Source organism: Tachyglossus aculeatus, chromosome 5 (genome assembly GCF_015852505.1).
Source record: "Tachyglossus aculeatus isolate mTacAcu1 chromosome 5, mTacAcu1.pri, whole genome shotgun sequence".
Taxonomy (NCBI): Eukaryota; Metazoa; Chordata; class Mammalia; order Monotremata; family Tachyglossidae; genus Tachyglossus; species Tachyglossus aculeatus.
In genome coordinates this window covers 72,766,867-72,778,339 of record NC_052070.1, presented here as the reverse complement: position 1 = coordinate 72,778,339, position 11,473 = coordinate 72,766,867, and the positions used below count along the sequence as shown (strand labels likewise).

Here is an 11,473-nt window from a genome sequence, read left to right as displayed (position 1 = left end):
CTTGTCCTTCCCAGGCGCTTAGCCAGTGCTCTGCACACAGTGAGCGCTCAATAAATACGATTGAATGAATGCTAGACTGTGAGCCCACTGTTGGGGGCCGTCTCTAGCTGTTGCCAACTTGTCCTTCCCAAGCGCTCAGTCCAGTGCTCTGCCCACAGTGAGCGCTCCATAAACACGACGGAATGAATGAACGAATGAATTTTATTTTGTTAGTATGTGTTTTGTTGTCCGTCTCCCCCTTCTAGACTGTGACCCCGCCGTCGGGTGGGGGCCGCCTCTAGCTGTTGCCAACCTGTCCTTCCCAGGCGCTGAGTCCAGTGCTCCGCACACAGTGAGCGCTCCATAAATACGACGGAATGAATGAACGAACGAATTTTATTTTGCTACTATCATCGTCAATCGTATTTACTGAGCGCTTCCTATGTGCGGAGCACTGTACTCAGCGCTTGGGAAGGCCAAATTGGCAACGTAGAGAGACAGTCCCTCCCCAGCAGTGGGCTAGTATGTGTTTGGTGCTCTGTCTCCCCCTTCTAGGCTGTCTGTTGGGTCGGGACCTTCTCTCTGGGAAGTCCAGTCCAGTGCTGTGCCCACAGGGAGCGCTCAATCAATACGATTGATGATCAATACGATTGAATGGATGGATGAATGAATGAATGGGAACCCCCCCCCCCCCCCCTTGCTCCTCCTGTCTGTTCCCCTCGCCCCTCCCCGGGAGGAGGAGGAGCCGGCCTTTACTGGCAACTTTTTCGGAGGCTGGAAGATGAGGCCTCGCAGCGGTGCCCAGGCCGGGGCGGTGGGGCCCAAATCGGTGCTGGTGGCCTTGGTGGCCCTGGCCGTGGGCTGCCTCCTCCTGCTGGCCCCCGGGCTGCCCCAGTGGGCGTGGGACCTGCTGGCCCCTGGGCGGGCCGCGGCCTCCAGGGAGGCCAGCCTGGGGGCCGCCTGGGAGGCCGTCATCAGCCCGCCCACCAGGCCCTGGACCCGAGTCGCCGTGGGGTAACTATGGCCCAGACCCCTTTTTCCCGCCGCGGGGGGGGCGAGGAGGTCGGGAGGTAATAGGCCTCTTGCTGCTGAGATCCGTCCATCATCAATCAATCGTATTGATTGAGCGCTGACTGCGTGCGGGGCACTGGACTAAGCGCTTGGGAAGGCCAAGCTGGCAACGTAGACGGGCCCCACCCAACAGCGGGCTCACAGTCTAGAAGGGGGAGACGGACGACCAAAATACTAACAAAATAAAATTCATTCGTTCATTCATTCAGTCGTATGTATTGAGCGCTTTCTGTGTGCGGAGCACTGGACTAAGCGCTTGGGAAGGACACGTTGGCAATGTAGAGAGACAGGCCCTACCCAACAGTAGGCTCACAGTCTAGAAGGGGGAGACGGACGACAAAGCACATACTAACAAAATAAAATTCATTCGTTCATTCATTCAGTCGTATTGATCGAGCGCTTACTGTGTGCGGGGCACTGGACTAAGCGCTTGGGAAGAACAAGCGGGCAACGTAGAGAGACAGTCCCCCACCCAACAGTAGGCGCACAGTCTAGAAGGGGGAGACGGACGACAAAACAAAACACATACTAACAGAATGAAATTCATTCGTTCATTCATTCAGTCATATTGATTGAGTGCTTCCTGTGTGCGGAGCACTGGACTAAGCGCTTGGGAAGGACAAGCTGGCAACATAGGCCCCACCCAACAGCGGGCTCACAGTCTAGAAGGGGGAGACGGACAACCAAACACATACTAACAAAATAAAATTTGTTCGTTCATTCATTCAGTCGTATGTATTGAGCGCTTCCTGCGTGCAGAGCACTGGACTAAGCGCTTGGGAAGGACACGTTGGCAACGTAGAGAGACAGGCCCTACCCAACAGTAGGCTCACAGTCTAGAAGGGGGAGATGGACGACAAAGCACATACTAACAAAATAAAATTCATTCGTTCATTCATTCAGTCGTATGTATTGAGCGCTTCCTGCGTGCGGAGCACTGGACTAAGCGCTTGGGAAGGACAAGTTGGCAACATAGTCCCTACGCAACAGCGGGCTCACAGTGTAGAAGGGGGAGACAGACAACAAAACACATACTAACAAAATAAAATTCATTCGTTCATTCATTCAGTCGTATTTACTGAGCGCTTTCTGCGTGCCGGGCACTGGACTAAGCGCTTGGGAAGGACACGTGGGCAACGTAGAGAGACAGGCCCCCACCCAACAGCGGGCTTACAGTCTAGAAGGGGGAGACGGACGACAAAACAAAACACGTACTAACAAAATAAAATTCATTCGCTCATTCATTCAGTCGTATGTATTGAGTGCTTCCTGCGTGCGGAGCACTGGACTAAGCGCTTGGGAAGGACAAGTTGGCAACATAGAGAGACAGGCCTCACCCAACGGCGGGCTCACAGTCTAGAAGGGGGAGACAGAGAACAAAACCAAACACATACTAGCAAAATAAAGTTCATTCGTTCATTCAGTCGTATTGATTGAGCGCTTCCTGTGTGCGGAGCACTGGACTAAGCGCTTGGGAAGGACACATTGGCAATGTAGAGAGACAGTCCCTACCCAACAGTAGGCTCACAGTCTAGAAGGGGGAGACGGACAACCAAACACATACTAGCAAAATAAAATTCATTCGTTCATTCATTCAGTCGTATTTATTGAGCGCTTACTGCGTGCGGAGCACTGGACTAAGCGCTTGGGAAGGACACGTTGGCAATGTAGAGAGACAGGCCCTACCCAACAGTAGGCTCACAGTCTAGAAGGGGGAGACGGACGACAAAGCACATACTAACAAAATAAAATTCATTCGTTCATTCATTCAGTCGTATGTATTGAGCGCTTCCTGCGTGCGGAGCACTGGACTAAGCGCTTGGGAAGGACAAGCGGGCAACATAGGCCCCACCCAACAGCGGGCTCACAGTCTAGAAGGGGAAGACGGACGACAAAACACATACTAACAAAATAAAATTCATTCGTTCATTCATTCAGTCGTATTGATCGAGCGCTTACTGTGTGCGGGGCACTGGACTAAGCGCTTGGGAAGGACAAGTGGGCAACATAGAGAGACAGGCCCTACCCAACAGCGGGCTCACAGTCTAGAAGGGGGAGACGGACGACAAAACAAAACACGTACTAACAAAATAAAATTCATTCGCTCATTCATTCAGTCGTATGTATTGAGTGCTTCCTGTGTGCGGAGCACTGGACTAAGCGCTTGGGAAGGACAAGTTGGCAACGTAGAGAGACAGGCCTCACCCAACGGCGGGCTCACAGTCTAGAAGGGGGAGACAGAGAACAAAACCAAACACATACTAGCAAAATAAAGTTCATTCGTTCATTCATTCAGTCGTATTGATTGAGCGCTTCCTGTGTGTGGAGCACTGGACTAAGCGCTTGGGAAGGACAAGCGGGCAACATAGACAGGCCCCACCCAACAGCGGGCTCACAGTCTAGAAGGGGGAGACGGACAACCAAACACATACTAGCAAAATAAAATTCATTCGTTCATTCATTCAGTCGTATTTATTGAGCGCTTACTGTGTGCGGAGCACTGGAGTAAGCGCTTGGGAAGGACAAGTTGGCAACATAGAGAGACAGGCCCCCATCCAACAGCGGGCTCACAGTCTAGAAGGGGGAGACGGACAACAAAACAAAACACATACTAACAAAATAAAATTCATTCGTTCATGCATTCAGTCGTATTGATTGAGCGCTTCCTGTGTGCGGAGCACTGGACTAAGCGCTTGGGAAGGACACGTTGGCAATGTAGAGAGACAGTCCCTACCCAACAGTAGGCTCACAGTCTAGAAGGGGGAGACGGACAACCAAACACATACTAACAAAATAAAATTCATTCGTTCATTCATTCAGTCGTATGTATTGAGCGCTTCCTGCGTGTGGGGCACTGGACTAAGCGCTTGGGAAGGACACGTTGGCAATGTAGAGAGACAGTCCCTACCCAACAGTAGGCTCACAGTCTAGAAGGGGGAGACGGACAACCAAACACATACTAACAAAATAAAATTCATTCGTTCATTCATTCAGTCGTATTGATTGAGCGCTTCCTGTGTGCGGAGCACTGGACTAAGCGCTTGGGAAGGCCAAGCTGGCAACATAGGCCCCACCCAACAGCGGGCTCACAGTCTAGAAGGGGGAGACAGAGAACAAAACACATACTAACAAAATAAAATTCATTCGTTCATTCATTCAGTCGTATGTATTGAGCGCTTCCTGCGTGCGGAGCACTGGACTAAGCGCTTGGGAAGGACAAGCGGGCAACGTAGAGAGACAGTCCCCCACCCAACAGTAGGCGCACAGTCTAGAAGGGGGAGACGGACGACAAAACAAAACACATACTAACAGAATGAAATTCATTCGTTCATTCATTCAGTCATATTGATTGAGTGCTTCCTGTGTGCGGAGCACTGGACTAAGCGCTTGGGAAGGACAAGCTGGCAACATAGGCCCCACCCAACAGCGGGCTCACAGTCTAGAAGGGGGAGACGGACAACCAAACACATACTAACAAAATAAAATTTGTTCGTTCATTCATTCAGTCGTATGTATTGAGCGCTTCCTGCGTGCAGAGCACTGGACTAAGCGCTTGGGAAGGACACGTTGGCAACGTAGAGAGACAGGCCCTACCCAACAGTAGGCTCACAGTCTAGAAGGGGGAGACGGACGACAAAGCACATACTAACAAAATAAAATTCATTCGCTCATTCATTCAGTCGTATGTATTGAGTGCTTCCTGTGTGCGGAGCACTGGACTAAGCGCTTGGGAAGGACAAGTTGGCAACATAGAGAGACAGGCCTCACCCAACGGCGGGCTCACAGTCTAGAAGGGGGAGACAGAGAACAAAACCAAACACATACTAGCAAAATAAAGTTCATTCGTTCATTCATTCAGTCGTATTGATTGAGCGCTTCCTGTGTGCGGAGCACTGGACTAAGCGCTTGGGAAGGACAAGCGGGCAACATAGACAGGCCCCACCCAACAGCGGGCTCACAGTCTAGAAGGGGGAGACGGACAACCAAACACATACTAGCAAAATAAAATTCATTCGTTCATTCATTCAGTCGTATTTATTGAGCGCTTACTGTGTGCAGAGCACTGGAGTAAGCGCTTGGGAAGGACAAGTTGGCAACATAGAGAGACAGGCCCCCATCCAACAGCGGGCTCACAGTCTAGAAGGGGGAGACGGACAACAAAACAAAACACATACTAACAAAATAAAATTCATTCGTTCATGCATTCAGTCGTATTGATTGAGCGCTTCCTGTGTGCGGAGCACTGGACTAAGCGCTTGGGAAGGACACGTTGGCAATGTAGAGAGACAGTCCCTACCCAACAGTAGGCTCACAGTCTAGAAGGGGGAGACGGACAACCAAACACATACTAACAAAATAAAATTCATTCGTTCATTCATTCAGTCGTATGTATTGAGCGCTTCCTGCGTGTGGGGCACTGGACTAAGCGCTTGGGAAGGACAAGTGGGCAACATAGAGAGACAGGCCCCCACCCAACAGCCGGCTCACAGTCTAGAAGGGGGAGACGGACAACCAAACACATACTAACAAAATAAAATTCATTTGTTCATTCATTGTCGTATGTATTGAGCGCTTCCTGCGTGCGGAGCACTGGACTAAGCGCTCGGGAAGGCAAAGTGGGTAACATAGAGGGACAGGCCCCCACCCAACAGCGGGCTCACAGTCTAGAAGGGGGAGACGGACAACCAAACGAAACATATGCTAAGAAAATAAAATTCATTCGTTCATTCATTCAATCGTATGTATTGAGCGCTTCCTGTGTGCGGAGCACTGGACTAAGCGCTTGGGAAGGACAAGTGGGCAACGTAGAGAGACAGGCCCCCACCCAACAGCGGGCTCACAGTCTAGAAGGGGGAGATGGACGACAAAACAAAACACTAACAGAATAAAATTCATTCGTTCATTCATTCAGTCGTATGTATTGAGCGCTTCCTGTGTGCGGAGCACTGGACTAAGCGCTTGGGAAGGACAAGTGGGCAACGTAGAGAGACAGGCCCCCACCCAACAGCGGGCTCACAGTCTAGAAGGGGGAGATGGACGACAAAACAAAACACTAACAGAATAAAATTCATTCGTTCATTCATTCAGTCGTATTGATTGAGCGCTTCCTGCGTGCGGAGCACTGGACTAAGCGCTTGGGAAGGACAAGTGGGCAACATAGAGGGACAGGCCCCCACCCAACAGCGGGCTCACAGTCTAGAAGGGGGAGACGGACGACAAAACACATACTAACAAAATAAAATTCATTCGTTCATTCATTCAGTCGCATGTATTGAGCGCTTCCTGCGTGCGGAGCACTGGACTAAGCGCTTGGGAAGTACAAGTTGGCAACATAGAGAGAAGGTCCCAACCCAACAGCGGGCTCACAGTCTCGAAGGGGGAGACGGACGACAAAACAAAACACAGACTAACAAAATAAAATTTGTTCATTCATTCAGTCGTATTGATTGATCGCTTTCTGTGTGCGGAGCACTGGACTAAACGCTTGGGAAGGACAAGTTGGCAACATCTGGAGACGGCCCCTACCCAACAGTGGGCTCACAGTCTAGAAGGGGGAGACGGACGACAAAACAAAACACATACTAACAGAATAAAATTCATTCGTTCATTCATTCAGTCGTATTTATTGAGCGCTTTCTGTGTGCGGAGCACTGGACTAAGCGCTTGGGAAGGACAAGGGGGCAACATAGAGAGACAGGCCCCACCCAACAGCAGGCTCACAGTCTAGAAGGGGGAGACGGATGACAAAACAAAACACTAACAGAATAAAATTCATTCGTTCATTCATTCAGTCGTATTGATTGAGCGCTTCCTGTGTGCGGAGCACTGGACTAAGCGCTTGGGAAGGACAAGCTGGCAGCATAGGCCCCACCCAACAGCGGGCTCACAGTCTAGAAGGGGGAGACGGACAACCAAACACATACTAACAAAATAAAATTCGTTCGTTCATTCATTCAGTCGTATGTATTGAGCGCTTCCTGCGTGCGGAGCACTGGACTAAGCGTTTGGGAAGGACACGTTGGCAACATAGACAGGCCCCCACCCAACAGCGGGCTAGAAGGGGGAGACGGACAACAAGACAAAACACATACTAACAAAATGAAATTCGTTCATTCATTCAGTCGTATTGATTGAGCGCTTCCTGTGTGCGGAGCACTGGACTAAGCGCTTGGGAAGGACACGTTGGCAACGTAGAGAGACAGGCCCTACCCAACAGTAGGCTCACAGTCTAGAAGGGGGAGACGGACAACAAAACAAAACACATACTAACAAAATAAAATTCATTTGTTCATGCATTCAGTCGTATTGATTGAGCGCTTACTGCGTGCGGAGCACTGGACTAAGCGCTTGGGAAGGACACGTTGGCAACATAGAGAGACAGTCCCTACCCAACAGTAGGCTCACAGTCTAGAAGGGGGAGACGGACGACAAAACCAAACACATACTAACAAAATGAAATTCATTCGTTTATTCATTCAGTCGTATGTATTGAGCGCTTCCTGCGTGCGGAGCACTGGACTGAGCGCTTGGGAAGGACAAGCTGGCAACATAGACAGGCCCCACCCAACAGCGGGCTCACAGTCTAAAAGGGGGAGACGGACAACAAAACAAAACACATACTAACAAAATAAAATTCGTTCATTCATTTGTATTTATTGAACGTTTCCTGTGTGCGGAGCACTGGACTAAGCGCTTGGGAAGGACAAGTTGGCAACATAGACGGTCCCTACCCAACAGTGCGCTCACAGTCTAGAAGGGGGAGACGGATAACAAAACAAAGCACATACTAACAAAATTCATTCATTCATTCATTCATTCAGTCGTATGTATTGAGTGCTTCCTGTGTGCGGAGCACTGGACTAAGCGCTTGGGAAGGACAAGTTGGCAACATAGAGAGACGGCCCCCACCCAACAGCGGGCTCACAGTCTAGAAGGGGGAGACGGACAACAAAACAAAACACATACTAACAAAATAAAATTCATTTGTTCATTCATTCAGTCGTATTGATTGAGCGCTTCCTGTGTGCAGAGCACTGGACTAAGCGCTTGGGAAGGACAAGTTGGCAACATAGAGAGACAGGCCCCCACCCAACAGCGGGCTCACAGTCTAGAAGGGGGAGACGGACGACAAAACAAAACACATACTAACAAAATAAAATTCATTCGTTCATTCATTGTCGTATTTATTGAGCGCTTCCTGCGTGCAGAGCACTGGACTAGGCGCTTGGGAAGGACAAGTTGGCAACATCTGGAGACGGCCCCTACCCAACAGTGGGCTCACAGTCTAGAAGGGGGAGACAGACGACAAAACAAAACACATACTAACAAAATAAAATTCATTCGTTCATGCATTCAGTCGTATTTATTGAGCGCTTACTGCGTGCGGAGCACTGGACTAAGCGCTTGGGAAGGACAAGTTGGCAACATCTGGAGACGGCCCCTACCCAACAGTGGGCTCACAGTCTAGAAGGCGGAGATAGACAACAAAACAAAACACATACCAACAAAATAAAATTCATTCGTTCATTCATTCAATCGTATTTATTGAGCGCTTCCTGGGTGCGGAGCACTGGACTAAGCGCTTGGGAAGTACAAGTTGGCAACATAGAGAGACAGGCCCTACCCAACAGTGGGCTCACAGCCTAGAAGGGGGAGACGGACAACCAAACAAAAAACACATACTAACAAAATAAAATTCATTCATTCAATCGTATTTATTGAGCGCCTCCTGTGTGCAGAGCACTGGACTAAGCGCTTGGCAAGTACAAGTTGGCAACATATAGAGACGGCCCCTACCCAACAGCGGGCTCACAGTCTAGAAGGGGGAGACGGACAACCAAACAAAACACATACTAACAAAATAAAATTCATTCATTCAATCGTATTTATTGAGCGCCTCCTGTGTGCAGAGCACTGGACTAAGCGCTTGGCAAGTACAAGTTGGCAACATATAGAGACGGCCCCTACCCAACAGCGGGCTCACAGTCTAGAAGGGGGAGACAGACAACAAAACAAAACACATTCTAACAAAATAAAATTCATTCGTTCATTCATTCAATCGTATTTATTGGGCACTCACAGTCTAAAGTACAAGGAAAATAGAGTAAAAAATATGTACATACATATATACAGTTGACTGGGGATTTTTTTTAAATGGCATTTATTAAGCGCTTACTATGTGCAAAGCACTGTTCTAAGCGCTGGAGACGTTACAAGGTGATCGGGTTGTCCCACGGGGGGCTCACAGTCTTAACCCCCGTAGGCGTCTCGGGGCAGAACCTCTGGCAACATTCATTCATCCCATAGCATTTAGTAATAATAATGATGGCCTTTATTAAGCGCTTACTATGTGCCAAGCGCTGGGGTAGATACAAGGTAATCAGGTTGTCCCGCGTGGGGCTCACAGGCTTCACCCCCATTTTGCAGAGGAGGGAACTGAGGCCCAGAGAAGTGAAGCGACTTGCCCAAAGTCGCACAGCTGACAAGTGGCGGAGTCGGGATTTGAACCCACCACCTCCGACTCCAAAGCCCAGGCTCTTTAATAATGATAATAATAATAATAATGATGACGACATTTATTAAGCACTTACTATGTGCAAAGCACTGTTCTAAGCGCTGGGGAGATGACAAAGTGATCAGGTTGTCCCACGGGGGGCTCACAGTCTTAATCCCCATTTTACGGATGAGGTAACTGAGGCACAGAGAAGTGAAGTGACTTGCCCAAAGTCACACAGCTGACAGTTGGCAGAGCCAGGATTTGAACCCACGTCCTCTGACTCCAAAGCCTGTGCTCTTTCCACTGAGCCATGCTGCTTTATTAGTACTAATAATAATTTTGGTATTTGTTAAGCTCTTACTATGTGCAAAGCACCGTTCTAAATGCCGGGGAGGATACAGGGTGATCAGGTTGCCTTGTATCAGGTATGTTGCCAACTTGTAATAATAATGATGGCATTTATTAAGCGCTTACTATGTGCAAAGCACTGTTCTAAGCTCTGGGGAGGTTACAGTGTGATCAGGTTGTCCCACAGGGACTCACAGTTTTAATCCCCATTTTCCAGATGAGGTAACTGAGGCCTATAGAAGTTGTGACTTGCCCAAAGTCATACAGCTGACAATTGGCAGATGCGGGATTTGAACCCATGACCTCTGACTCCAAAGCCTGGGCTCTTTCCACTGAGCCACGCTACTTCCCAAGTGCTAAGTACAGTGCTGTGCACACAGTAAGCGCTCAGTAAATGCGATTGAATGAATGAATGAATGAAAGGTTGTCCCATGTGGGGCTCACAGGCTTCATCCCTATTTTACAGATGAGGGAACTGAGGCACAGAGAAGTGGCTTGCCCAAAGTCGCACAGCTGACATGGGGCGGAGCCGGGATTAGAACCCATGACCTCTGACTCCCAAGCCCCGTGCCCTTTCTACTGAGCCACGCTGCTTCTGAGCGCTTACTGTGTGCAGAGCACTGTACTAAGCGCTTGGGAAGCACAAGGCGGCAACATATAGAGGCAGTCCCTACCCAACAACGGGCTCAACATCTAGGGGAGGACTCTGTGGATCAGAAAAATGTCCGTTTTCCCCCTCTCCCCCCGCCAGAGATCTCTTGGAAAGGTGAAGATTCAGCGGGAATAATAATAATAATGGTATTTCTTAAGCTCCCACCATGTGCCAAGCACTGTTCTAAGCGCTGGGGTAGATGCAAGGTCATCAGGTGTCCCACGTGGGGCTCACAGTCTTCCTCCCCATTTTGCGGAGGAGGTTACTGAGGCCCGGAAAAGTGAAGTGACTTGCCCAAAGTCACACAGCTGATAAGTGGCGGAGACGGGATTAGAACCCACGACCTCTGATTCTCATGCCTGGGCTCTTTCCACTAGGCCACGCTGCTTCAGGAAGCAGGCTACCACCGTGGCCCCACTTGAGAAGCAGCGTGGCTCAGTGGAAAGAGCCCGGGCTTTGGAGTCATAGGTCATGGGTTCGAATCGCGGCTCCACCACCTGTCTGCTGTGTGACCTTGGGCACGTCACTTAACTTCTCTGAGCCTCAGTTACCTCATCTGTAAACTGGGGATAAAGACTGTGAGCCCCCCGTGGGACAACCTGATCACCTTGTATTTCCCCAGTGCTTAGAACAGTGCTCTGCACATAGTAAGCGCTTAACAAATGCCATTATTATTATTATTGAGAGTAAGAAGAGGAAGTACTGTTAGAGGTTTATCCTAAATTGCAATTGAACAAGAACCATAAATATAGTTATAGTGTGTTGTTTTGGGGATAATATGAACTGACTCTTTGCCCACCGCCCCCCCCGATAAGATTTATCAATTTTAGGAAAAAATGGGGACATTTGCAAAATTGTGAACAACCCCAAACTAACCTAAATGACTTTAGAGAAGCAGCGTGGCCTAGTGGATAGAGCCCAGGCTT

At 49.4% G+C, this 11,473-nt stretch overlaps 1 protein-coding gene across 1 annotated transcript in view; it reads left to right on the top strand.

The window, feature by feature from the left end:
* Window positions 1-769: 769 nt before the first annotated feature.
* The window catches only part of ADPGK (ADP dependent glucokinase), a 42,885-nt gene continuing 32,181 nt past the window's right edge, over window positions 770-11,473 (top strand). Inside the window, exon 1 of the mRNA XM_038746406.1 lies at window positions 770-993. The gene's annotated coding sequence lies outside the window, so the exon portion shown is untranslated. The remainder of the gene's footprint in view (window positions 994-11,473) is intronic.